This window comes from Balaenoptera ricei, chromosome 9 (assembly GCF_028023285.1).
Source record: "Balaenoptera ricei isolate mBalRic1 chromosome 9, mBalRic1.hap2, whole genome shotgun sequence".
Classification (NCBI taxonomy): Eukaryota; Metazoa; Chordata; class Mammalia; order Artiodactyla; family Balaenopteridae; genus Balaenoptera; species Balaenoptera ricei.
The window spans coordinates 13,764,960-13,790,022 of record NC_082647.1 but is presented as its reverse complement, the minus strand read 5'-3'; the positions used below and the strand labels follow the sequence as shown (position 1 = coordinate 13,790,022).

At 46.8% G+C, this 25,063-nt stretch overlaps 1 protein-coding gene across 1 annotated transcript in view; it reads right to left on the bottom strand.

Annotated features, from left to right (window-relative positions):
• Positions 1 to 22,716, bottom strand: part of DENND2A (DENN domain containing 2A) — a 100,771-nt gene extending 78,055 nt beyond the window's left edge. Inside the window, exon 1 of the mRNA XM_059933221.1 lies at positions 22,335 to 22,716. The gene's annotated coding sequence lies outside the window, so the exon portion shown is untranslated. The remainder of the gene's footprint in view (positions 1 to 22,334) is intronic.
• Between the last annotated feature and the right edge of the window lie 2,347 nt (positions 22,717 to 25,063).

The following is a 25,063-nucleotide window of genomic DNA, read 5'->3' as shown; positions in this document are numbered from 1 at the left end:
ATGTCCGGAATAGGTAAATCCATAGAGGGAAGGGGAATTGGGAAGATTACTAACAGGTAAAGGTTTCTTTTGGGAATGATAGAAATGTTCTGGAATTAGATAGTGATGATAGCTGCACAACATAGTGAACACATTACAAGTCCCTAAATCGTGCACTTTTTTTGGGGGGGGGGCTGTGTTGGGTCTTCATTGCTGCGCGCGGGCTTTGTCTAGCTGTGGCGAGTTGGGGCTACTCTTCATTGCGGTGCTCGGGCTTCTCATTGCGGTGGCTTCTCTTGTTCTGGAGCACTGGCTCTAGGTGCTCAGGCTTCAGTAGTTGTGGCGCACGGGCTTAGTTGCTCTGCGGCATGTGGGAGCTTCCTGGACCAGGGCTTGAACCCGTGTCCCCTGCATTGGCAGGTGGATTCTTAACCACTGTGCAACCCGGGAAGCCCAATTGTGTACTTTTAAATGGTGAATTTTATGTGAATTATATCTCAACTGAAAATACAGTGTAAGTATATTCAATGAAATTTGGGTAGGGGAGGAGGTGGAGTGAGGAATACATAACTATAATTTTCCAGTGCCCTTCAGTGTTCTAAGGCTAGTATGTTAGTTCTGAAATGTAGGTAAATGTATATGATACATAACTTGATTCATAAAATGGTCAGACTTGAAATACTGAATGAGAAATACAGTTTAGATCATAAATGATTACATACTAATAAAATTAAGCATTGAGTGGTTTTATTTGTGTTGCAAATAAAACTACAAGGGCTTCTCTGGTGGCGCAGTGGTTAAGAATCCACCTGCCAATGCAGGGGACACGGGTTTGAGCCCTGGTCAGGGAAGATCCCACGTGCTACAGAGCAACTAAGCCCATGCGCCACAACTACTGAGCCTGCGTTCTAGAGCCCGCAAGCCACAACTACTGAGCCCACGTGCCACAACTACTGAAGCCCGCGCACCTAGAGCCCGTGCTCCACAATGAGAAGCCACTGCAATAAGAAGCCCGTGCACTGCAACGAAGAGTAGCCCCTGCTCACCGCAACTAGAGAAAGCCTGCATGCAGCAACGAAGACCCAACGCAGTCAAAAATAATAAATAAAATAAAATAAATTTTTATTTATTTTTAAAAGTAAATAAATAAATTTAAAAAAAAACAAAAAAAAGACAAGCTTTTCAGCTTTAATGATTCTAATAACTTAGTTTTATCAGCTTGTAAACAGCAGGCAACAAAACTGAGAAGAAACTATAACAATTACGGTAGAACAAAAATAGTTATTTTCTCAACTGAGCATTATTATTATTATTTTTTTTTGGCTGCACAGCTTGCAGGATCTCAGTTTCCTGACCAGGGATTGAACCTGGGCCACAGCAGTGAAAGCCCAGAATCCTAACCACTAGGCCACCAGGGAATTCCCTGAGCATTCTTCTTATTAGCAAGCATACCCAGAAGGTGTTTGTTTTCAGAAAATATGTTGAGAAGGAAAAAAAAAAAAAAAAAAAAGTGCACAATCACATAACACAACTCTTGCTGCGTCTAACTGCTTAGTGAAGCTCTTTCCTGAGCCTCTTGATGCTTCATTTTCATTATCTTCAAACAAACAAAAATAATTTTTAAAATTAAAACAGGCCACTCTAGTTATTTACATAACAGCTTTTTGGGGGGTACTATTTTCACAAAAAAAGCAATATTTTCACATTTGGAAGAAGATGGGGGATCCTGAAGCAGGTGAGTAACAACGGAAGCCAAAGGCTACATGATGCCTCAGAACCACACCCGGGGGCCACATTTGGCAAAATCACAGCCTGCACTCTTGGACCAAATGCTTAAACAGTGCCTGCACACCACGACCAGACCCCAGGTCCTCAGTGCACACGCCAGGTAAAGCCTGTGGCAGAGCCAAGGTAATGGCTTTTCTGGTAACAACCAAAGTCTTCCTATTTCTAGGAGTTCTGCTTTGAGCCCAGAAGATTCCCCCTTTAAATAAGCATGTTCAAGAAATGTTTGTTGGGGCTTCCCTGGTGGCGCAGTGGTTAAGAATCCGCCTGCCAATGCAGGGGACACGGGTTCAAGCCCTCGTCCGGGAAGATCCCACATGCCGCGGAGCAACTAAGCCCGTGCGCCACAACTACTCAGTCTGTGCTCTAGATCCCGTGAGCCACAACTACTGAGCCCGCATGCCACAACTACTGAAGCCCGCACACCTAGAGCCCGTGCTCCACAACAAGAGAAGCCACTGCAGTGAAAAGCCCACACACTGCAACGAAGAGTAGCCCCCGCTTGCCGCAACTAGAGAAAGCCTGCGCACAGCAACGAAGACCCAACGCAGCCAAAAATAAATAAATAAATATTTTAAAAAAAGAAAAGAAATATTTGTTGAATGAGTGAACACATATACCATTTTCTTATACTCAACAGATGACTGGATAAACAAAATGTGGTCTAGCCATACAAATGGAATATTATTCAGCCATTTAAAAAAATGAAGGACTATTACATGCTACAACATGATGAAGTGTAAAAAAATACTAAGTGGAAAAAAGCCCAGACACAAAAGAAATATAGTATGATTCAATCTACATGAAATGTGCAGAATAGATAAATCCATAGAGACGGAAGTATTGATAGTGTTGCCAGGGGCTGTGTGACGGGGAGTGGGGAGTGACCGCTAATAGGTACGGATTTTCCAGGGGAGGAGAGTGATGAAAAGGTTCTAAAATTAGTGGTGATAGTTGCACAGAATAGTTAATATGCTAAAAATACTTATAGTTAATATGTTAAAAACCCTAAAAACTGTATTAAAGGGGTGAATTTTATGGTATGTGAATTATATCTCAATAATGCTGTTTTTTAAAAATATTTACTTATTTATTTAGCTGGTTGCGCCGGGTCTTAGTTGCGCAGGCGGGCTCCTTAGTTGCGACATGCGAACTCTTAGTTGCGGCATGCATGTGGGGTCTAGTTCCCTGACCAGGGATCGAACCCAGGCCTCCTGCCTTGGGAGCACGGAGTCTTCACCACTTTGCCACCAGGGAAGTCCCCTGTTATTTTTTTTTTTAATCGGCAGGGACAGCTGCTAAAAGTGAGGAGTGCTGGCCCCACCCCAGACTGAGTGAATCAGACTGCTAGAAGAGGGCCTAGGAATCTGCATTTATAACTTCCCCAGGGAATTCATAGGCTTAGAGTCGAACCCTAGAGTTTATTTTCCTGTCACTGGTATTGCCAGTCAGCAACAGATCTACTCTCCTTTGCCCTCTTCCTTTGTAAGGCAGTCTTTTACTCCAGTGTGTCTCTTTGCTCCTATTTTTCAGAGCATCTCTGAAATCCGATGGAGGCGTTATCAGCACACAGTGAGTTGCTCCTGTCCCTCAAGCCCAGGTGTAAATGCTCCAAGATGCTGTTTCATAGATCGTCCCTACACAGGCAGGCTTCAACAGCAAGGCTCGTTTTCACTCTAAGGAGTGGCCTCAAGACCGAGAAGATAATCTGAGTCATTTTAAGACTTTCTGTGAGTATGAATACCCAGTTACTGACAATAACAGTTTCTTTGAACAACTTGATCAGTATTTTCTTGACCTACACCTGTCAGTTGTCTGACAAGTGAAGCCACTGGGAATCTGTGGCTTGAGCAGCCTGAGGCTGTAGACTGGACCACACTTTTTGATGCTCCTGAGGCCAGAGATAGAGAAAGATTTTTATTATTCTCACTTTTCGTAAACCCAGGAAGGATTTTTTCACACCTGCAGAACAATCCTACATAGGGAGATGTATTTAGCCACCTTAGTAGGATGGAAACACATTTTCACTTGACAATATTTGCAAATCATGTGTTTCCCCTCACTCACTTGCAGTGTGGAAATACTTCCGTATGTTGCCTTTTGGTTCACCATTTTGTGGAGGATAAAAAGCAAGAAAGTACAATTAGGTGGCCATCTTGCATATGAACACTAAATTACTGTGTGTATAAGGTTTTAGTGGTGTCAGCCCTCCCAAGTTAATGCTTGATAACTACTAGAGTCACCTCTCTGGAAAAAGTTACTATGAGTTTGCCATAAATCATAAAAGTAGGAGTTATGGGAGTTATGAAATATGCTAATACTGCTAAAATATGGTTTAAAAATCTGAATTCAGGTAAATATTTCTTTTAAGTAAAAAAGGACACTTCCTTTTGTTTCTTTTAGGTATTACAGGTCACCAAACTTGGAGAAGTCAGGTTCTAACTTCTTTCAACTCTCAAACATTTAAACTTGCTCTTCCTTCTCTCTGTTCTTGGCTAGGCCAGAAGCCACTTCTTATTTCTAACCTCTGCAGAAGTCAATGTCAATGCTCCTACCATTCTTCTGATGAGGAAATCAAACCAAGGGAACTTAAGTCACTTGTCTAAGTACATATAACAACTCTTAAGTGGTAGAGCCAGGAATGAGTCTATGTTTTGAGCCCAAGCCTGGTACTCCTTATACAGTATCACTGTGGCTTCATATTACATTTTCTAATCTAGATGAGAACTAGACTCTAGCTGATTATTTTTAGTGTTGTTCAGCTCTTCAAGATCAGCAATTGCTTTATCCTTTTACACCATGCTGAATTTCATAAACACTTGCTAACTGAGTGAGCTGGGAAGGAGACTGAAGGTTTTTTTGTGGGTCTCTCTTTTTATGGTTCTGTGATTAAACATTTCTCTACTTTGGGAGTCTATCCTAAAGAATAATCCTAAATATGGAAAAATGTATGCATAAATGTTCATAGCTATATTATTTATAATACTGAAAATTACAAATAACTCAAATGTCAAGCAATATAATGGTAATATAAACTGTAATACAGCTTTCAGTGAAATATTATATAGCAAATTAAATTATGTTTAAGACTACTACAATTCTATTGAGATAGAAAGTAGATTAGTGGTTGCCTAGGTTGGAAGTGGGTAGGTGGGGAAAATGGGGAGTGACTGCTAATGAGTATGCGGTTTCTTTCTGGAGTGATGAAAATTTCTAAAATTGATTGTGGTGATGGTTGCACAACTCTGTGAATACACTAAAAACCATTAAACTGTACACTTTAAATGGGTGAATTGTACTATATGTGAATTATATCTCAATAAAGCTGTTATTTTTTAAAAAGTAAATAAAAAAGTCAAGCTAAAAAAAAGAGACTATTGGGACTTCCCTGGCGGTCCAGGGGTTAAGACTGAGCTTCCACTGCAGGGGGCACGGGTTCGATCCCTGGTTTGCATGCATGCGGCACAGCAAAAAAAAAAAAAAAAAGACTATTACTAAATGGAAAAAATGCTCATGTTGTAATGTTAGCCAAAAGGAACAGGATCCAAAAGCTTGCATACTATATGAGTAAAACATGGTTTTAAAGGGGGCAGGGGGAAGGAATTTATTCCTACTCAAAATCTCACACATAAGAAAATGACTGGAAGGAAATGTAACAAAGGATTAACGGTAGCTGTCATCGGGTAAGAATCTTGGAATGATTTTTTTCTGTTCTACTTATCTATATTTTCAACAACAACAAAAAATAGATTTCCAAATTTTTTGTCATAAGCATGCATTATTATTACTATCACAAATAACAGGGGAAAATGTAAACTCAGCTGTTACCTGTGGGAGTCAGGGTCTGCCCTGTGGCGCCCCCAACAGGCCACATGGTCGCTCTGCAGCTACAACGACAGCTGCAGGGTATCGGGTCGGCTGAGCCCGTCACTCCACTACTTGTTGCGCTTTGCTACAGTATCTCCTGAACGAAAGGGTAAGTGATACTTTATTCTCATTTCCTCCTTTCCCTTAGTGACCACCAAGGCTTGGACCCTGGTCTCCAGTAACCACTTCCCAGTACAGATGTTCCCATGGGTTCAAAGAGAGATTATATGGGGACCTATGGCTAACGGGGAAATAGTCATGTAATTCATTCTTCCAACTAATAATTGTGTCTACTTCACACAGGGAACTGAGTGAAGCTGGGAGAAATGTAAACTAAATCATTTACTTGCCCTCTGAGAGTTTTCATTCTCATACAGAAAATAAGATGCGCACGACAGTACCGTATTATATACTTGGAAGTTGCTAAGAGAGTAGATCTTAAATGTTTTCACCACACAAACAAAAAAAAGTTAACTGTGTGAGGTGATGGATGTGTTCACTAACGGTATATGGTAATCATGTCACAATACAAATGTATATCAAATCATCACATGTATACCTTAAACTCACACAATGTTATATGTCAATTATATCTCAATAAAGCTGAGGGAAAAAAGATGCAAACAAATGTCTGTAATACAGAACACAATATGATAAGCAAAACAGGTGACAGCAGATTCCTTTGCGGATCTGGGCTCAAAGGGTGGGCTGAATTTCCTTTGGGGTGTATGGGTGAAAGGCATAGATGTTTGCATAGTCTCAAAGTGGTTAAATGCTTAAGGAAGGACAAACCACTGAACGAAAAGCAGCACTGATTCTGTAAGGAATTACACCCAACTGATTTGCTGGATTTCCTTGCAGGAGTCAATCAAGATGTGAACTAAGACAGAATCTGAACACAACTTGTGTAGACTGCTGAAAGCTTTTACCAAGATGTTACCAGAAGCATGGCGACCTTAATTTTTTTTATTTCAAAATAATTTCAAGTTTACAGAACAGTTGCAAGAACAGTACAGAGAACTCATATACTCTTTAATGACATTCACCACGTTTTAATATTCTCTCTCAATTAAAGAGTATTCTAAAATGCTCTTTTGGAGCTTCAGGGACAATGAGTGTTATCCAGCCACTAGAAGCCTTCAGTGCTCATGAATCTAAAAGAAAATAGAATCTTACAAAACCAGTTTAGTGAAGTAAGCACACCCAGGTCCAAAGGACAACTCAACCCCAATCCACTCCTGACCCTCCACCAGGGCCTCCCAGGAGGACACAGAACACTTTAAAACCAGATTACCAAACGTGTAAGAAGAGCTAGGAAAACACAGAAAAATAAAAAAACCTGGGGGCCAGAGGTGACTGCCCCTACCAGATATTCAAACATACTATAAAGCCTCTATAATTAAAACAGTGTGGTACTGCCACAATAGATAAATAGACTGATAGAATAGAAAGTCTAGACATAGGCCTAAGTACTCATAGAACTTTATATATGATCAAGGTGGCGTCTTAAATCACTAGGACAAAGATGGACTTTTTAATAAATGGTGCTGGAATAACTGAAGAGCCCCAAGATGTTCAAGTAAGATCACACTGTGAATCTGATGTGCCTGCAGCCCTGGTGAACTGAGAATTACTTGGGTCTTTCTCAGAGCCAGAAAACCAGCTGCAGGCAAGAACTAGCTCCACAGAGGGGCTGCAGCCCTGAGGGGTTGACAGTAGCCCCTGAAAGATCTGACCAGTATCTGCCATATCCCCTAAAGAGCTCCAAATGCCCTCTGAACCTGCTGTGATTTGAACGTAATTTCAAAATTCTGATTTTTCCCCCTATGGCAGCCCTAGAGCTTATCACACATTTGTACAGCACCTGATTTCCGCATCATACACACATTATAATGTACGTAAGCCCCCTTCCTCCTGCCAGTTTCCAGATGTAATTCTTGTTATGCTTATTTTTGAAGAGAAGATTAAGTTTCAGAGGCTTGCCCAGGATCACAGTGTTTAAGTAGCAGAATAGAGAATCTTATGATTTGTATCTTTCTACTCCGAATTCTGTATTTTGCCCCCAAACCTTGTTATCTGTTCTCTTAGTACCTTCAACCAGAACCACCCAATCGACACCTCTCACAAGCCTGATGCAAGAATCTGCTACTCAGTGATGCCAGTACCCCTGGGGACAGTAACCTGAAGGCCTGACCCCCTTTCTTCCAAGGGCAGCAAGCAGGAAATAGCTTTCATTCATAACCTTTGGAAAGGCCAGGGTAAGGAAATGAACACTGTTACATCCTATGACCTGTTAGGCACTGTATTAAGCACTTTACCAACATAATCTTAGAAATAACGCATCTCCCAAGAGAAATGAAGACATATATCCACATACGTTCTTGTACACTAACATTCAGAGCACATTATTCTTGATGGTCATGAAGTGGAAACAGTCCAAATGCCATCGACTGATGAATAAACAAAATGTGGTATACCCATACAATGAAATAATATTCAGCCATCAAAGGAATGATGACACGTGCTACAACATGGCTGAGCCTTGAAGACATAATGCTAAATGAACAGAAGCCAGTCACAAAAGGCCACATATTGTATAAGTCCATTTATACGAAATGTCTGGAACAGGGATATCTACAGAGACAGAAAGTAGATTGATGATTGCTTAGTGCTGGAGGAGATGGAGTGGGCATTGGGGGTGATGGCTAAGGGGTGTGGGTTTCTTTTGCCGTGTGATGAAAATGTTCTAAAATTGGTGACGGTTGCACGCTCTGTGAATGTACTAAAAACCATTAAACTGTACACTTTAAATGGATGAATTTTTTTGGTATGTGAATTATACCTCAATAAAACTGTTACAAAAAAAGGAAGGGAGGGAGGGAGGAAGGAAGGAAGGGAGGGAGGAGGGAAGGAAGGAAGGAAGGAAGGGAGGGAGGAAGGGAGGGAAGGAGGGACCGAAGGAAGGAAGGAAGGAAAGAAGGAAGGGAGGGAGGGAAGGAAGGAAGGAAGGAAGGAAAGAAGGAAGGGAGGGAGGAGGGAAGGAAGGAAGGAAGGAAGGAAAGGGAGGGAGGAGGGAAGGAAGGAAGGGAGGGAGGGAGGGAGGAGGGAAGGAAGGAAGGGAGGGAGGGAGGAGGGAAGGAAGGAAGGAAGGAAGGAAGGAAAGAAGGGAGGGAGGGAGGGAGGGAGAAGGAGGGGGGACAGGAAGGAGAGGGGTAGAAGAGACATAGAGAGAGGGAGGGAGAGAGACAGACTAAGCATCTGGCAGCATGTACCAGGTACATACTTGGAAGTTATAATAGTATCCCTGGGAGTTTAAGAGATGTGTGTAGCCCCAAAGCCCTCGCTCTAGTACGCCATTACCTCCTTCACAAGCACTATCTCTAGCAGAGTAGCGAGTGAATCTGAGGAACCAGGATTCTTATGAACACAGTGGTTACGACAAATGAACACATACGGTTACAGAAACGTAACAGGTAGTAGATCTGACAGGCACTATCCAGGGCTTGCCTACCTCACAAAAGGCTCCCTTTCCTGAAAACTGCCCCTTCCCTCCTCCACGGAGGCCACTGAGAGCCGGGCAGCCATGTTCGAATGATGATCCCACCCCCAGCCAGAGCTGATTGGCTCTAGAGGAGGCCTAACTCAAGTCGGGCCAATCAGGTTCTGCTTCCAGGTAGTGTGGCTGGAACACGGAAACATGGCGCTGTGAGGCTGCCACTTTCCACCCTGTGGACGTAGAAGCAGAGGGAGCTGGGCCGTGGGGGAGAAGAATGATGCCGGCGGAAAGAGGGCTCTGCACTCCCTCAATCCAAGCCACTCTTAAGGCCAGGCTGCATTCCTGCCCACGGGTTCCACGAGGTATCTTTATACCCTTGTTTGCTTAAGCAACCAAAAGAATCCCCACTAACACAGTGTCATGTTCAATCTATGTTCAACTACTTTCCCAAAACGAAAAAAGAAAGCTAGTGTGTGTGTGTGTGTGTGTGTGAGTTTTAAACATGAATCTGCACCCATATGGCTGAAGCTGAGCCAACTGCAGCCACTAAGGAAACCAAACCCCCATTAGGTTTGCCTCCAGCGTGGCACAGAAGGTTGCCTGTGATCTAATCATTCCTATTACCCTATTGAGAAGTCCCTTTCCCTTTCTGGGGAGATTCATCATGACACTGGAGGTGCTGGGAACATCTGAAGTCTTAGTAAAGCCATGTCATGAGACCTAATCTTTCCAAGGACCTGAACAGCATATTATAAGCATTAGTACAGGAAGATCTGCTGAACTCTTGGATGAAGTTAAATAGGACATGGTATCAGAAGGTGTACAGTTTCTTTCCTTCCTTCCGAATAAAACCTCACTGAAAAAACTCTGGCCTTACATTGGGCCTCTTACAATGAGAGGTTACTGTGGGTAAATGAACAAATAAAGGAATGTATGCCTTCTTCAGCTCTTATTTGGATCTACAATATACAAGAAAGCAGATCTCACATCTCTCCCACATACACTAGCAGGGACACATATGAATAAAAAAACATTTACAAGAGGTTGCATTGTCTGAACACCAGAAGAAGAGCTGAGTTGACAGTAGGAAAGGGATGGACGAATCCTTTTCCCATCCCTCTGTCTATTTATGGGAGTCATTTCCCTTCAGGAAATGCTGAGCCCCTTCTCCCAGGACCCTGTTGGGAATGACGCCTGCGCTGGCTGACCCAGCCTTCCACATCCTCCTCCTGGCCTCGGCAGCTCTCCCCTTGTGACCCCGTCAGTCACTGGGAACCCAGCCTGTAAACGACAGTTCTTCTTAGAGTCCCCAGTCTATTGCGGAAATTCAAAGAGGAAAGGGGGAAAAAAAGGTACATAATGAAGCTAGAAAAGCCCCTGGCATGGAGAAGCTCCCAAATATGAACAGACAAAGGTAGCAGGGAGGAAGTCAGGGCTAGAAATGACCACACTCACACTGTGGCCCAGGATTTTGTGGCTCACCTAGCTTCGGTCACCTGTCTAGGGGGGTGGCAGAGGCAGGAGCAGGACCCAAGGTTCCTGTCACCCCATCTGTCGACCTAAGGCTCATTCACCTCCTCTACACTCATTTCCCCTCCCCAGAAATGTATAGACTGACGTATCTATAGAGAAGCTATCCCAGGAGAACCTGGGTCCACTAATTACATATTCTTCTTTTCTTCCTTTTTCTTCTTTTTTGTCAGCTAGGAGCCCACCTTTTCAGAAACCCGGAGAGAATTCTGGGGTTAGCCCTGGCCACCCCAAACTGAAGTTCTTCCTCTCTCCTCTGAATTTCTCTGGATATTTTTAACTTATCTACATTTGGTAGTCCTACTAAATGTGCATAACCATGTGGTATCTCTTTCATGGTTGGCTTTGATTGTTATTTATATGTTATTTATTTAAGATTTCACATAGTTATTTTTTAAAATTTTTAAAATTTATTTATTTTTGGCTGTGTTGGGTCTTCGTTGCTGCACGCAGGCTGTTCTCTAGTTGTGGCGAGCAGGGGCTACTCTTCGTTGCGGCGCATGGGCTTCTCATTGCGGTGGTTTCTCTTGTTGTGAAGCACGGGCTCTAGGTGCGTGGGCTTCAGTAGTTGTGGCACATGGGCTCAGTAGTTGTGGCGCACAGGCTTAGTTGCTCCACGGCATGTGGGATCTTCCCAGACCAGGGATTGAACCCATGTCCCCATCACTGGCAGGTGGATTCTTAACCACTGCGCCACCAGGGAAGTCCCAAGATTTCACATAGTTATGTTTGACACCTCAAATTAAACTGCAACAATGAATGAATGATTAACATTTATCAAACACAATATTTTCTAGGCCAGATTCTACACAGATTGTTTCACAGACTCCTCACACCAACCCTACAATTGCCTCCCCTTTACAGATGTGGAAAGCAAGGCCTGGAGAGATGAACTTGTCCCAAGGCCACATGGATGCTGAATGAATCCAGGTGGTCAGATTCAAGTCCAGGTGCCTAATGCCAAGTTGAGTGCCTTGGGGGCAAGGCAAGGGGCCTTCCCCTCCCGGATACAGAACAGCTACTCAGGGAATTGTTACAATTGGGTTTTATTCACCCCCTCCCTCCTCTCCAGGCACACCGTGGCACCAGGGCACAACCTGGCCAGCCCTCCACTTCCAGAGGCAGCCCTTGGGCTGCCATTTTGGGGTTTGCTTTTCCCTCTGAAGGGTTTCCTCATGTTCTTTTAACCTGGCCTCACTGACAGGTAGTACTGAGGAGGGGAAGAAGGGTCCCCTGTGGCATCCGTCCTGTGTCCTGGCCTCTGGACACCTGGAAGCTCACACCACACTGGAAGTAGCCACTTGCAGGGGATGCACCTGAAGGCCAGGCTTTATTTGCTTCCCGGCAGCCCTCCCTGGTTCCAGCTGTGCCGCCCCAAACTCTTCACTCTCCACCTCCTCTCCCTCTCGCCTTCCTGCCCTCCTCTTCCCTTCCTCCCCCTCAGACCCCTTCCTCCCCCTCAGACCCTTTCCCACCCTCTTTTGCTGGCTTCTGTTCTCTTTCTTTCCATGAGCAGAGAGTTTCCAGTCTGGCTCCCGGCCAGCACATTTGGACAAAAGGCAGCAATCTTGGAGGGAGACGTCATCTCCCATCCCCTTTTCCGGGGCCAGCACCATGGCTCCCCGAGCCCCGAGAGGGAGCAGGGGGCTGCGGCTGTTCCCGCCCCGCTCCCAGTTCTGGGAACGAGCTTGAGCGATGGCACATCGCGGGCGTTGAAAGCAAAGGGTTTGGAAGCAGACAGACCCAGATTCAAATTCCAGCTCTGAAGCCTGAGAGCTGTGGGACCTTGGGCAAGTTACTTTGCTAAGCCTTTAGTTCTCGCCTCTGTAAAATGGTGACAGAAGCGAGAAAGGCTCGCTTTGAAAGGCTTATAGGAGATCGCAGCTGTAAAACTTCCGGCACAGTGCGTGTCCTGTAAGAAGCGCCCAATACGGCTTCTGTTATTATGAACCGAACTTAACTCTGCCAAATAATCCAAGTAAAAATACAGGACTTTGTTACAATCATCATCATCGTCCACCTTCTCAACTCATCCGCAGGGCTGCTTACCCAGCTTCAATTGTTTGCAAGTGTGTTACAGTCGTAAGACCTCTCAAACGTATCCTTACTGTTACAATGTAATCTGTAAAAGTTGGTTTTGAAATCGGATAAGGAGCTGACCCTCTTCCCTTTCCAGTAGAGTCGGTGCTCAGCCTTGATGCCAGACGTGAAAGGAAGGAGGGGCCCACACCAATCAGCAGGGCCTGCTCGCCCTGACTCCCCTTCCCTCCCACCCTGTTTTTTGGCTTCTTATAAGCTGAGGCCCTGTTTCTGTTTGTTTACTATCTGTGCTTGGTGTTTTATACTTAGAAGTTGCACAATGCCTGGGAATGTGCTCAGTTTTATTTAGCTAAGCTTTGAGATATGGGCAATGGTCTTTCCCCTATGGTTTTATTTAGCTAATCTGAGCCGGCATGGATGGATTTGAAATTAATTAGTAAGATTAATCAAGGAGCTGAGCACGGTACTCCGTGCGAGGTGCTGCTGGGAAATCCACCAATGCATGCAATGGTCCCTGCCCTAGAGCTAGGGATAAAAGATGCAAACCCGATCAACCACCAGCAAGAAAAGATTACAACTGTTCAAGACGAAAAGACAAGAGCAGTCCGGGGAATGCCTGACCACACGTTTAACAAAAACCACAATGTGAGGGTGGCTTAGGGACTAAATTCAAACTACAGTGGTAAATGTTATGAAGTAAATATAACTGGAGGAATTTAGAGGCAGGCAATGAAAGTCAGGAGTCATGGACTGCTTCAGAGAAGAGGCAGAATCTGGTGGCCCTTTGATAGACTGGGTTCCGACAGCTGGGAGAGTGTTTAGGCGAGGCAAGGGCATGAGGAAAAGGGGACGGTGCACCCTGCCCCGGACAAGACTGATGGTGGGACAGCTACTCTGGGACGTGTGATGGGGAAACACAGAGAGGAGGATGGAAGGGGCTGGCGGATGAGACTTGGAGACGTTCTGGAATCAGAAAGAGGAGGTAAGGTTTGCTCTCCGTGGAACGTAAAGAGGAGACGTGATAAACATACGTGTTCTTTTTGTACATTCAAGAGGAAACGTGTAGGGACTTCCCTGGTGGTCCAGTGGGTAAGCCTCCATGCTCCTAATGCAGCAGGCCCGGGTTCGACCCCTGGTCGGGGAACTAGATCCTGCATACATGCCACAACTAAGGATCCTGCATGCCGCAACTAAGGAGCCCTCGAGCTGCAACTAAGACCCAGCGCAACCTAAATAAACAAATAAATATTTTTTAAAAACTAATAAATAAAAATAATCTTTAAAATAGACCTTTAAAAAAAAAACAGGAAATGTGTAAAGCAGGCAGTCAGAGGTAGAGATCTAAGAGTCTGGCGAAAGCACAACCCTGGAGGTGTAAACTGGGGACGCAGCTGAAGAACCAGTGAGCATGAACAAGCTCTCTGAGGGAGAAAGTGAAGCAAAAGAAGACAGTGAAGAATTGAGGTGTAGGGGTGACTCTCACTTTGCCCCTGTTACCCAGCTCTTGACTCAGTTCTTTTTAATGTTTCTTCATCTGGGCCTTCCAACCGGACAGGGAGGTCTGATGACAGAACACCTGCATTGGGCTTCTTTTTATTCCTCTGCAATGTCTAGATCAGATCTTGGTCTATCGTGGGTGTGATACGAATGCTTGTTGAATGCGAAGAAGAAAAGGAAATCAGTGAAGATCTCCTTTTCCAAAGACAATTAAGACAACCCAGATGGTGTGGTGTCTCAGGGGAGGAGTGATTCTTCAAAACACTTCACAAAGGTGGGGCTTGGACACCAGCCAATTGCAGTGGCCTTACTGTTGACCCTTTAATGGCTGGATCTGGTCTAGGGGCTCCCAGGATTGTGGGACACCGGGAGTGACTATTAACCAATCAGTAGAGAAGCATTTCAGCGTTTTGACAAGTGGCATAGATGTGTCACCATACCAGTTTTATATCGACTGTGACCCGGGTCAGGAGAGTTGCATACATTAGGAAGCTCAAAAACAATGAGAACTGGGACTTCCCTGGTGGCGCAGTGGTTGAGAATCTGCCTGCCAATGCAGGGGACACGGGCTCGAGCCCTGGTCTGGGAAGATCCCACATGCCGCGGAGCAACTAGGCCCGTGAGCCACAACTACTGAGCCTGTGCGTCTGGAGGCTGTGCTCCGCAACGAGAGACCGCGATAGTGAGTGGCCCCGCTTGCCGCAACTGGAGAAAGCCCTCGCACAGAAACAAAGACCCAACACAGCCAAAAATAAATAAATTAAAACAAACAAACAAACAAAAAAAACCCAATGAGAACAGCAAACTAGCTATTCAATGACTGCATCATGAGTAACGGGATAAAGTCTCCACAGATGGTTAGGGATGGAGGCCAGACCTCAGGGATGTGAGGAGGAGCTTGTGGACCCGCCCCAGGAGCTCTTGCAGGTGCTCTGTCTCCCCGTCCTGAAAGCAGCATTCTCCTTCTCTTGCCCTCCAGTCAACAGGCAGCCTGAACTTGGGCTGTGTGTGTGCCTAGAAGCAGCCTCTGACTCTTTTCCCTGTCGCTCTTCCCTCTGTCCTAGGCCAGGGATCTTGACTGACCTGCCTTCAGGTGAAAGGAGAGCCTGGGACAGGAGCCTCTCTTGACTCTGCGGTGCCGGAATCTCCACGTCTCATCGTTTTGGGAGGCATCAAGGAGCCTCTCCTCTCTGATGTTTTTCTATCCCATTAGATGCATCAGTTTGGCTGGCGGGTAAACAGAACACTGGTCCCTTTTTTTTTTTTTTTTTTTTTACTGGTCCCTTTTTGATGTCCTGGGAGCTTGCGTATGTTTGTTGATTGTCACAAACACAGATAATGAAATGGACCAGATGTAAAGGATGTCAGGCTGCCAGGGAGTTATACTTGGGGTTGGATGACCACACACTTCATTTCACATCTGAACAACTCTCACCTCCAGCTCAGAGTATCAAATGGAGAAATCCCTCTGAGCCCCCAGTGAGCTAGAGACGTTGCCCTGGCAGAAGCCCAGTGCCCCGGCAAGCTGCTTTGGTGGGAAGCTCCACCGTGTCTTCCCAGCCACCCCTCTGACCAAGTCTGTGGCTGAGAAACTGGTCCCACTCCAGCTGTAGGGGATGCAAGTTCTGTGTCTCATGCTGTCCCATTGCTCCTGCCCAGTGACCAAATTGGTGCTCTATGGCTTCTCCCCCAGCTAACTTCTCTCCTGACCATGCAAGGTCAGTTTTAATCCTGATTTGCGGTGTGGTTCCATACAAATACCTCTGCTCGGTCATCCGGGGCGGTTGAGCCTGTATTTCCCAGGGACGTGAGAAGCACAAATAAAATTATACAAATGTCTTGCTTTAATGGTTCCAGTTTGCTGGGGAAAGGCAGCTGTTACTTCTTCCATGGAGAGCTGCGGGGAGCAGGGAAGTGGTACCTGTCTCCTCTGACTCGTTTAGTGGGAATGAGTTGACACACAGCACTGCGTTAGCCACCTGCCCCCCTCCTCCTTCCCTGTACTCAGACCTCTACTCTAGGGGGGCTGAGAAAGGCTGGGGTCAGAGGGATGGCACAGAACCATGTCCCTAGGTCAATGCACCTGGACCAGCAGGGAGAATGGATGGGCATGTCCAATCCTTCACCAGGTGGCAGTTTGCAGGAACAGTCCCAGGAGAGGCCTGCTGTATATCAATTATCTTTAGTGCTCCCTTTTTACTTTACAAGTGTCGCACTTTGTATATATGGTTACCCTATCCATTATCCACAGTGGATTTGCAGAGAACTTAGGGTTAAATCAAATTCAACCCTATGACATCTTCCCTTCTGAAAAGTGAGGAAGAAAGAGGGAGACACCTTGGATTATTTCCCTGGGTTGGCTCTTGTGTATAACCCAGCCCACCCATCCCAGGTTTCAGCCTGCACAATTATGTGAAATCGTGGTTATATGGGATCAAGATTTTGGGTACACGAAACCAACAGCAAGAGACAATATTGGGACAGTTTGTTGGATGACAATCTATAAACCATAAAAAATTTCTTAGAAACTCTAGTTTTAATATGTTGCCTTTTTAAATTTAACAAAACTCAAAATAATAGATTGTCTCTATGAATTACCACACTATGAATTTTAATTTTCGTATTATCTTAAATAGAAATTCATAGTAAATTCAGTGGGGAACTAGGGTGGGGACACTTGGGTTAGGGGAGAGAGAAGTAATAATATTTTACAATATTTTAAGACTGAGTATCAGAATCTCATTTTTAAAACATCCATCACTGGGCACAGATATATTCAATATGCATTTGGCTTTGAAATCTTTTAACCTAGCAATTTCACTTCTGGGAATTCATCTTATAGAAATGTTGGAACGAGTGCTGGGGAGTCTTAGCTGTGGCTAAAATCAGAAACAACTAATTGCTCATCAATAAATAATGTGTTAAACAAATGAAATCGATCCATACAAAGGAAGACTAGGCAGCTGTTAGAAAGGAGAGGACTATGTATGTCCCACATGGAATTATTCTCACAAAATACTGTTCAGTTATGATAGCATGCTTCCATTTTTGTAACAAACAAACAAACAAACATAATATATTACGTGTAAAGAAAAGAAGTCTGGGGGATTTGGTACATACACCGAACAGTGATGGCCTCTGAGGAGGGAGTCAGTATGGGGAAAACTTTCATTTTTCATTGTGTTCTTTTTATGTATTGCTCAAAAGTTTTATAATAAGGATAACTTTCATATTTACATATAAATATATATGTGTATATAAAAGTATGTATATAAAAGTAATCCTAAAATTTTAAAGCACACTTTTAAAGAAAACAAAACAGAAGGAAATGCGTTTGATACTCTGCTTGAACTGGTCTGACAGCCCTCCTGATAAGACATGCAGCCCTTGGAAGGCCTGGGTACCATGGAAGAACAGTCACGGTCGTGGTCACGGTCACAGCTTCCTGTCCTGTCCCCATTCTCCAGCTCAATCCTGCTCTCATTTCCTTCTGAAGGGAAGCATGGAACCTCCTGGTTCCCCAATACAGAGGGAAGCTAACCTCTTCCCTAAGCTTGCTGCGAGGGTGACTCACCCCTCTTTCCCTAAGGCTGGGGGCGGGGGAAACCATAACTTGGTTTTTAGTAGTTTAGCCAGTTGGAAAAGGGGGTCTCAGGCTCATCCCTCTTTCAGCCCACCACAGGCCAAGGATGAACGTGTCAAAGAGAAGCCAAAGAGAAAGCAATTCTGGGCTCCAGCTGGCAGGGGCTTAACTTCTAGGCAAACTGAGTTTGGATAAATTTTGTCCAAATCAGACAATGATTTTACCACGAGGGGAAAAGATGGTCTGACGCTGGCTTCCCGACATATTGCTGTCTTTTGGATGTCAAATGTAGAGAATCACTCACCTCAGTTCCCGCCACTGACTTGCCTCCCATCATTAAAGGGGCAGTGGTGCCTGTGAGTCCCTCTGTTGGGTGGCCAGTGCAGGGGTTTCAAAGAGAGCCCAGGGTACCTGTGGCAGCTGTCTGGTTCTGGTGAAGGAAGAAGGGACCATGCCTGGACACAGGAGACTGGGAGTGACACGAGGCACAAGCAGGGGTCTTTGTCACTCATGAGTAACTGTCAGACATTCCACAGACCCTCAGGAAGCAAAATAAGGGGGCTGGATTCCAGAGATAGTGGGGGAGGATGAGTCAACTTTGCCCACAGCCAAAGAAGTAACTGCCTGCGAGGTATATTTGAGGGTTGTTGGGAAAGCCATGGAGCCTCAAAATATTTCCCCTGTTATCCTGTCAGAGTTACTGAAATTCAACTCTTAGAGATTCACTCCTTTTGATTGAGACTTTAGGCAAGTTAAATTGCAAATGAATTCTCCCAGCTTCTTTCCAATCTGGAAGACAGAGGTCAGAGAATACATACACTTGAATATCAGGAGGGAAGTAGAAAGAAAACTCAGAGGCTCAGCACTCAAAAAAGATAGACCTATGTGGGTCCTAGGCAAAAAGAGAAAGGTTCTGAGGCTTTTCAGTTTTGGCTGTGGTGCAGCACTGCATATGATAGTATTAGACCAGACAGATCTAACTGTAGAAGGCTTGTAATTATGCTTTTAGAATTTCTGTTCAAAAAAAGTGCTTCACACACATACACACAAAACTTCACGTAAATGTGTTTGTTACTAGCCTCCTTATCTGTATCTGCTCAAGACGGCTTTAGATCTTGATGTTGAAGGCTGACTAGCCAGTTGATTTCATTGTAACAGGCTTCCAAATTTTAAATACTATGGGGTCCTTGCTTTTGCAATCTGAGGTTTCTGTCCCCTGCTGTAATGAGCCCTCGAGGTGATTGTTAAAGCAGCTGCTCTCAATCTTGGCTGTACCTTAAAATCACCTGGCACCTTATAAAAATACTGACGCCCAGGGCCCATTCTCAGAGATTTTGATTTACTTGGTCTGGGGCAGAGCCCAGGAATCACTTGTTTAAAAAATGCCCCCTGACCCCAGCATTTAAATGTGTAATGTGTTCCCTGGGTTTAAAATGCTAAGAACTGTGATGTGGAGGCATGATGGAGTAGAGTATCACACCTACTCAGTGTTAAGACTTCTACAGCTGACAAGAAGTGGTTTAAACTTCGGAGGGCACATCAGAAATGCATTGACATAGGGCTTCCCTGGTGGCGCAGTGGTTAGGAACCCGCCTGCCAATGCAGGGGACACGGGTTTGAGCCCTGGTCCGGGAAGATCCCACATGCCACGGAGCAACCAAGCCCGCGAGCCACAACTGCTGAGCCCACGTGCCACGACTGCTGAGGCCCGCGCGCCTGGAGCCCGTGCTCCACGACGGGAGAGGCGGCCGCAGTGAGAATCCTGCACAGCGCGGCGAGGAGCGGCCCCCGCTCGACGCAACTAGAGAAAGCCCGCGTGCAGCAACGAAGACCCAATGCAGCCAAAAATAAATAAATACATAAATAAATAAACAAATTTATTTTTAAAACCCCTTTTCAATAATAAAAAATAAAAAGAAATGCATTGACATAGATTCTGCAGATTCACCCTTCTGCAGAAACCAACGGGAAGGGCCTGGTCAGGAGATGTGCGACTGAGTGTAGAGCCTTGCCTCCCAGCCCTCACTCCCGGTTCTTCTGCAACATTCCTTATGTTGCAGCAAAGAAGTTTCCCACCCTCCCTGACCTCAGTAGAATGGACCTCTGGTGTCTTGAGTCCCACCCTTTCCCCACCCCTAGAAGCAGCCTTAACATCAGGTCTGAGGGCAGAAAGACCTGGACCACTAGGGGAAGTGGACCCACCCAGCTGAATGGAATCCTGAAATGCTCTTCCCATTCTGTTTCTCTTTGGTCAGGATTTCCGAAGGCAACCCTCCCAATACTCTGCCCTACCAGACCCCTTCTCCAGACCAGTCTCAGCCCACCTGTCTGTGGGCTATACTAGGATGTGCCTGCTTCCCCCTTCATGGTGGGCACCTGGGGTGCTGTGCTCTCTACATTCATCAAAGTAGGTATCACCTCTTCCTACACTTGAGAGCCCATGGGCTCCTCCATATAGGATTCCCCAGGCCCTCACTGCCCTGCATCACGACTGCCCACAGGCCCGAGCTGGCACTCAGCCCCCCACAGAAATGCAGTATGTCCCCAAGTCATAACAGGAAGATGATATAGGAAGACGGTCATGTGGAATTTTATCTTCCCATCTTTTGTAACACTGACAATGAAATTCCTTTTTCTATGTCACTCTAGTCTTTACACAAACTTCCACATGACAAATTCCCAGTGGAGTTCAATTCCAGGAAAAAAATTTGTGCTGAATTTGTGTGCTTTCTCTTGTCCAAAATCCAAAACTGTGCAATCTAGTGTATTTTTTGTTTGTCTCTAAGCTGCCAGAAAACTTATAGCCAAATTCATTGTCCAAGTGTTATAATCTGCTAAATTCAGGCCATTCAAAATATTCATTCCTTTCGCTTTGCTTTGTTTTCTCCTGAGCTTTTCTGCATTTAGTTCTAAGTTATCTGACCCTGTGCCCAAGTCTGTCGCCAGGTCCCACCTCTCTATCTCTTGGCTCTTTCTATCCCACGTCACCACTGCGGTCATCCTGCGCGTCAGTAACTACAGCCTGGGTGCTGCAAGGCCTTGGTCTCATCCTCCTCTGAGCCTCCACCCAGCAAGCAGAGTGAGCTTTCTAAGATACAGACCAATCCCATGGTCCCTGCTGCAGCGAGATCCTTCTTCCCTCTGGGAACTGCAACCATGAATTCTCCCCACACTTGCCTGTCCTCCTCCCTCCCGCCTGGTGATTTTGCATACGCTGTTCCCTCAGCCTGAAACAACCTTCTCTGCTTTGCTTTCTTGGTGAAGAGGTTTTCAGGGCTCAGCCTGACCTTACCTATTCTGTGGGTTTCCCCTGAGCTGGGCAGCCCTGCTCTGGTTTCCCCTAGCACACAGCACGCATGGATGGCCGGGCCAGATGCAGACTGTATTTAATTTTTTGTTTGACTACCCAGCTAGGATGGTGAGTGCCTGGAGGGAAGGGAGATATCTTATTCATCACTCTGTCCCTAACGCCTAGCATGTCGAGCTGTAGAACTGTTAAGTGAATGAATGCATGACACAGGCAGGGTTCACCTCTTTCGGAATAGTAGGACTGAAGGCCAGCCTTTTCACTGCCCTTCCTAAAAACAGTTACTGTTTGCCCTTGACTTCTTGTAGAATTCTGCTCATCCTAGGCGGTCCACCCCAAAGAGGGTCTACTCCACTCCTTTGGTGTGTTTGATACTTGATGGTGCAAGCAGAAAGGATTTTGTTCTTTTCTTTTATGTAGTAACCACTGCAGGTGTAAGAGTTTAATAGCAAAATTACTGCAGCGTGCCTATTATAACCCTGGGGCTGTTATTACTCTGTGTCATTCAGAACACTAGAGAAGTTGCATCCCTGAAGCGCATCTCAACACCAGCTATAACTTTGTCTGCTCCTTCCCCAGCACCAGCTGGCTAAAAACAAAGTCAGTGCACTTCCCTTTTCCCAATCTCTGCCCCCTGGAGGCAATGTCCGGCTTTCCCACCCGATACCCTTAAGGACAGGATTCCTCCGCTGAGGTCCAGCTCTCCTCAGTGGTTTGAAGCCAGTTCCCTGTGACCCTCCTAAATATCATTATATCCTGTGTTAAGAGACTACCCCTGGGCTCCATCTGGTCCCAACTCCATCCTGAGGGGAAAAGTGGGAGAAATAAGATCATGCAGTCATCTTTACCTCCCTGCTTTCTCAACACTGCAAATTTCTTTCTGTAAAAACACACACACACTCTTTCTCTGTCTCTGTCTCTGTCTCTCTCTCTCCCGCGCCCCTGGGACGAGCACGGCGCAGGGAGGGGGCTCTGCCCGGTTTCTGCAGGTTTCCCAGGCGCGGGACCACGGCCTCCCGAGTTCCCGGAAGGACGTCCGGACAGCACTTTGCTCCAGTCCCACAGGTCGGGCTCAAGCGCCTCGGTCCCCACGTCCGCACACGGGAAACCCAGTCTTTGGTCTGCAAAGAGCCACTTCCCAGCTCCGGGTTGGGGTAGCTCCGGCCGTCTCCTCTCTTACCCACACCCCCGCGCGTCCCCTCCTCGGTCCCCCCGCGCGTCCCCTCCTCGGTCCCGCGGCACGGCCCTACCTCCTGGCGGGCCGAGGCTCCGTGGGCTCCGAGGCGCAGCTCGGGGGCGCCCGGCCGGGCGGGGGCGGCGGGCGGCGAGGGCCCGGGGCGCCATGGCCCGCAGCCCCCCGCGCTCGTGTCGGCCGGGCCTCTTCCGGCGCCCTCCGCTCGCGTCCCCGCCGCCCGGCCGCCGCTGTGGGCGAGTAGAGGGCGGGCTCGGCCGGCGGCCCCTTCCTCTCCCGGTGGCGCGGCGGCTCTGAGCCGGGCCGCTCGCCCCGCCGGCCCCCGCCCGCCGCCGCTCGGTGAGCTCATCCGCAGCTGGCGGGCGCCCGGCCCGTTGCCACGACAACGCCTCTCCCAGGGCCGCGCGGACTCGAGCGGCTCCAGTAAACAGGACCTTCTGCCGGACTCTTCCCTTCGCCCTTTTTGGGGGGTGGGGAGATGGCGGCTTAACCCTTTTTTTGCTGGAGACCACCGAGTGGCAGGCTCCGTCTCCACCGGGCCCGGGGTTTATCCGCGCGACGTGCTCAGCCGGGGACTGAGACCGTGAGATAGATGCGCCGGAGTGGCGGCGACACTCCCTACCCTCAATTCACTCCAGTCTTTTAACGCGTTTATGGGGCACCTACTAGGGCTCAGGCGCAGGGCTGGGGGCTGGGACGCCCTAAGCAACGAGTCAGCCGCCACCCTTGCCCCTTGCAGCTCCAAGTCTGGCCGGGGCGCCGACACCCTGGCACTATCAGTGAAAGCCCAGGGGCCCTGAGCGCGGGGCACAAGACTCCCAAACCGGGCGGGGGTCAGGAAACCTTCCCAGAGGAGAAGTGACTTTACGGTGCCTGCTGCCCCCACTTGCGTCGGACAAAGGATCGAGGAACACAGATGGGCACGATTTAGGACTGCCAAAGTACACGTGAAAATGCTGTGGGCAGTTGATGCTGAGGGCAGCTGGGGACCATGGAAAGTTTTTGAGCAGAGGAGTGCCCTGCTGAAAGGGAGATGGAGCTGGCAGTGGTGATTGATGAGTGTTGGGGGAAGGCTCCAGGCCCGTGTCTACCTCCCCCACCCCCGGGAAAAGTCATTCTTGTCTTTCGCCCACGAGGCTCCTAGAAGGAGGGACCTACAGCCTAGGCAAGGGGTGAAAAGGGGAGAGAGATGCTTAGCCTACTAATTCAGAAAAGGGGTGTGCAGGAGAGAGGGGAAAGAGAAAATAAAGGATTGCAGAACATGGGGAACATTAGATACTGCCTAGGCAGTTCCTGCAGACTGGGGGCCTGAGCTCTGAGGGGCTTATTCAGATATAAAAGTCACAAAGACAGAAAAGCTCCATCTTCTTTGTTGAGGGGTTTGCTCATTCTACAAGATCTTCAAAGCTTTTGTAGACCTCCTTAAACCTCCCTCAACTCCTTCACACCATACCCATTTCAACTAAACACGGTAAAATTTTAGAATACAAATTTGCAAGGTGTAAGCAGGTTTATTTGTTTTTGTTTTTTTAACTATAATCATTTAAATGATTGATTCTTGATCTTGAATGCTGCTGTTTCCACCTAGAGCGACCACGAGGCACTGCAGACCATCTCTCATCCCCACCCTCCTCTTCCTTCAGCATCCTGTAGAGGAGCACAGGCTCTGGGACAAACGGCCAAATCTGGCTCTGGAGCAGGTTGCCTGGCCTCTAACTCTCAGTGTCTTCATCCGTATGGTGGAAAAAGCGGTTATAACCGACCTCATGGTGTGGGGATTAAAGCAGATCTTCAAGTAAAGGGTGTAGTACCTGGACTGGCCTATGGCGGGCGCGCTCCCTCAGCTCCTGTTTGTTATTCTTTTCCTAATCTCTTTTCTTTGCAGGAGCAAAGGTTCAAGGAGGGAGGAGGGCAGCAGGCAGTGTTTCTTCTCCCTTCTGTGTTGAGCTTCCCCCTCCCCCCAACCCTTTTAGGTCCGGGGCCTTCTGCCAGAGCGTGGCTAGCAGCACAGAGCCCGCACCATAAGCCAAATGAAGGAGAACTGCAGGACCAGGGAAAGGAGGCTAGTCTGAATAAGAGGAGGAGAGAGCCTGAGAAGGAGCCTTTGAACGTCTACTCTCCCCCAAATTGTTTAACATCCACTTAAATTCCTTTGGGATGCTACACACATCCTGAGTGTCTTTTCAGTTCCAGGTACTTCACCTCTGTCATGGCACCTGACCCACTCCACACTCCTGGGCAATTACCTATCACCCCTACCATTTTATGGGCGGGAAAGCCAAGTTTTAAGAGGTTATGTGACTTATTTGAGGTCACACGGGCCCAGGCCTTTTTGTCACACCAAGTTGCCTGAGAACAAGGGCTCTGCCCAGCGCCAGTCACTCTGGAGGGGGGTTTCTGGATAAGCATTCAACCCTCGTCCTGGGTATGCTCCCTGCTCTGGAAGCCACGGGCATCTCTGACACCGCTCCCCAGAGACTGGGTACCCCTTGCTTGGGTCACTGTGACCCATTCCTTTTCGACTCCTTGCCCGGCAGGAACTTCTATCTCAAGGCCATTGGCCTGCCAGCGCGTAGTTGAAAGTTATACACACAGTAGATGATAGATGAGAAGTTTGGTTATTTTTTATAATTACTATTATTTTATCTAGAAGCCTGGATGGGGAGAGGAATCACTTATCTATGTTTGGGGCCGTGACATTTGGATAAGGTAGAGCAAGGAAGGAGCCTATTTTAGGGGCAGGGAAAGTCCACAGCCTCACCTTGACATGCCTTTGGTGAAGATTCT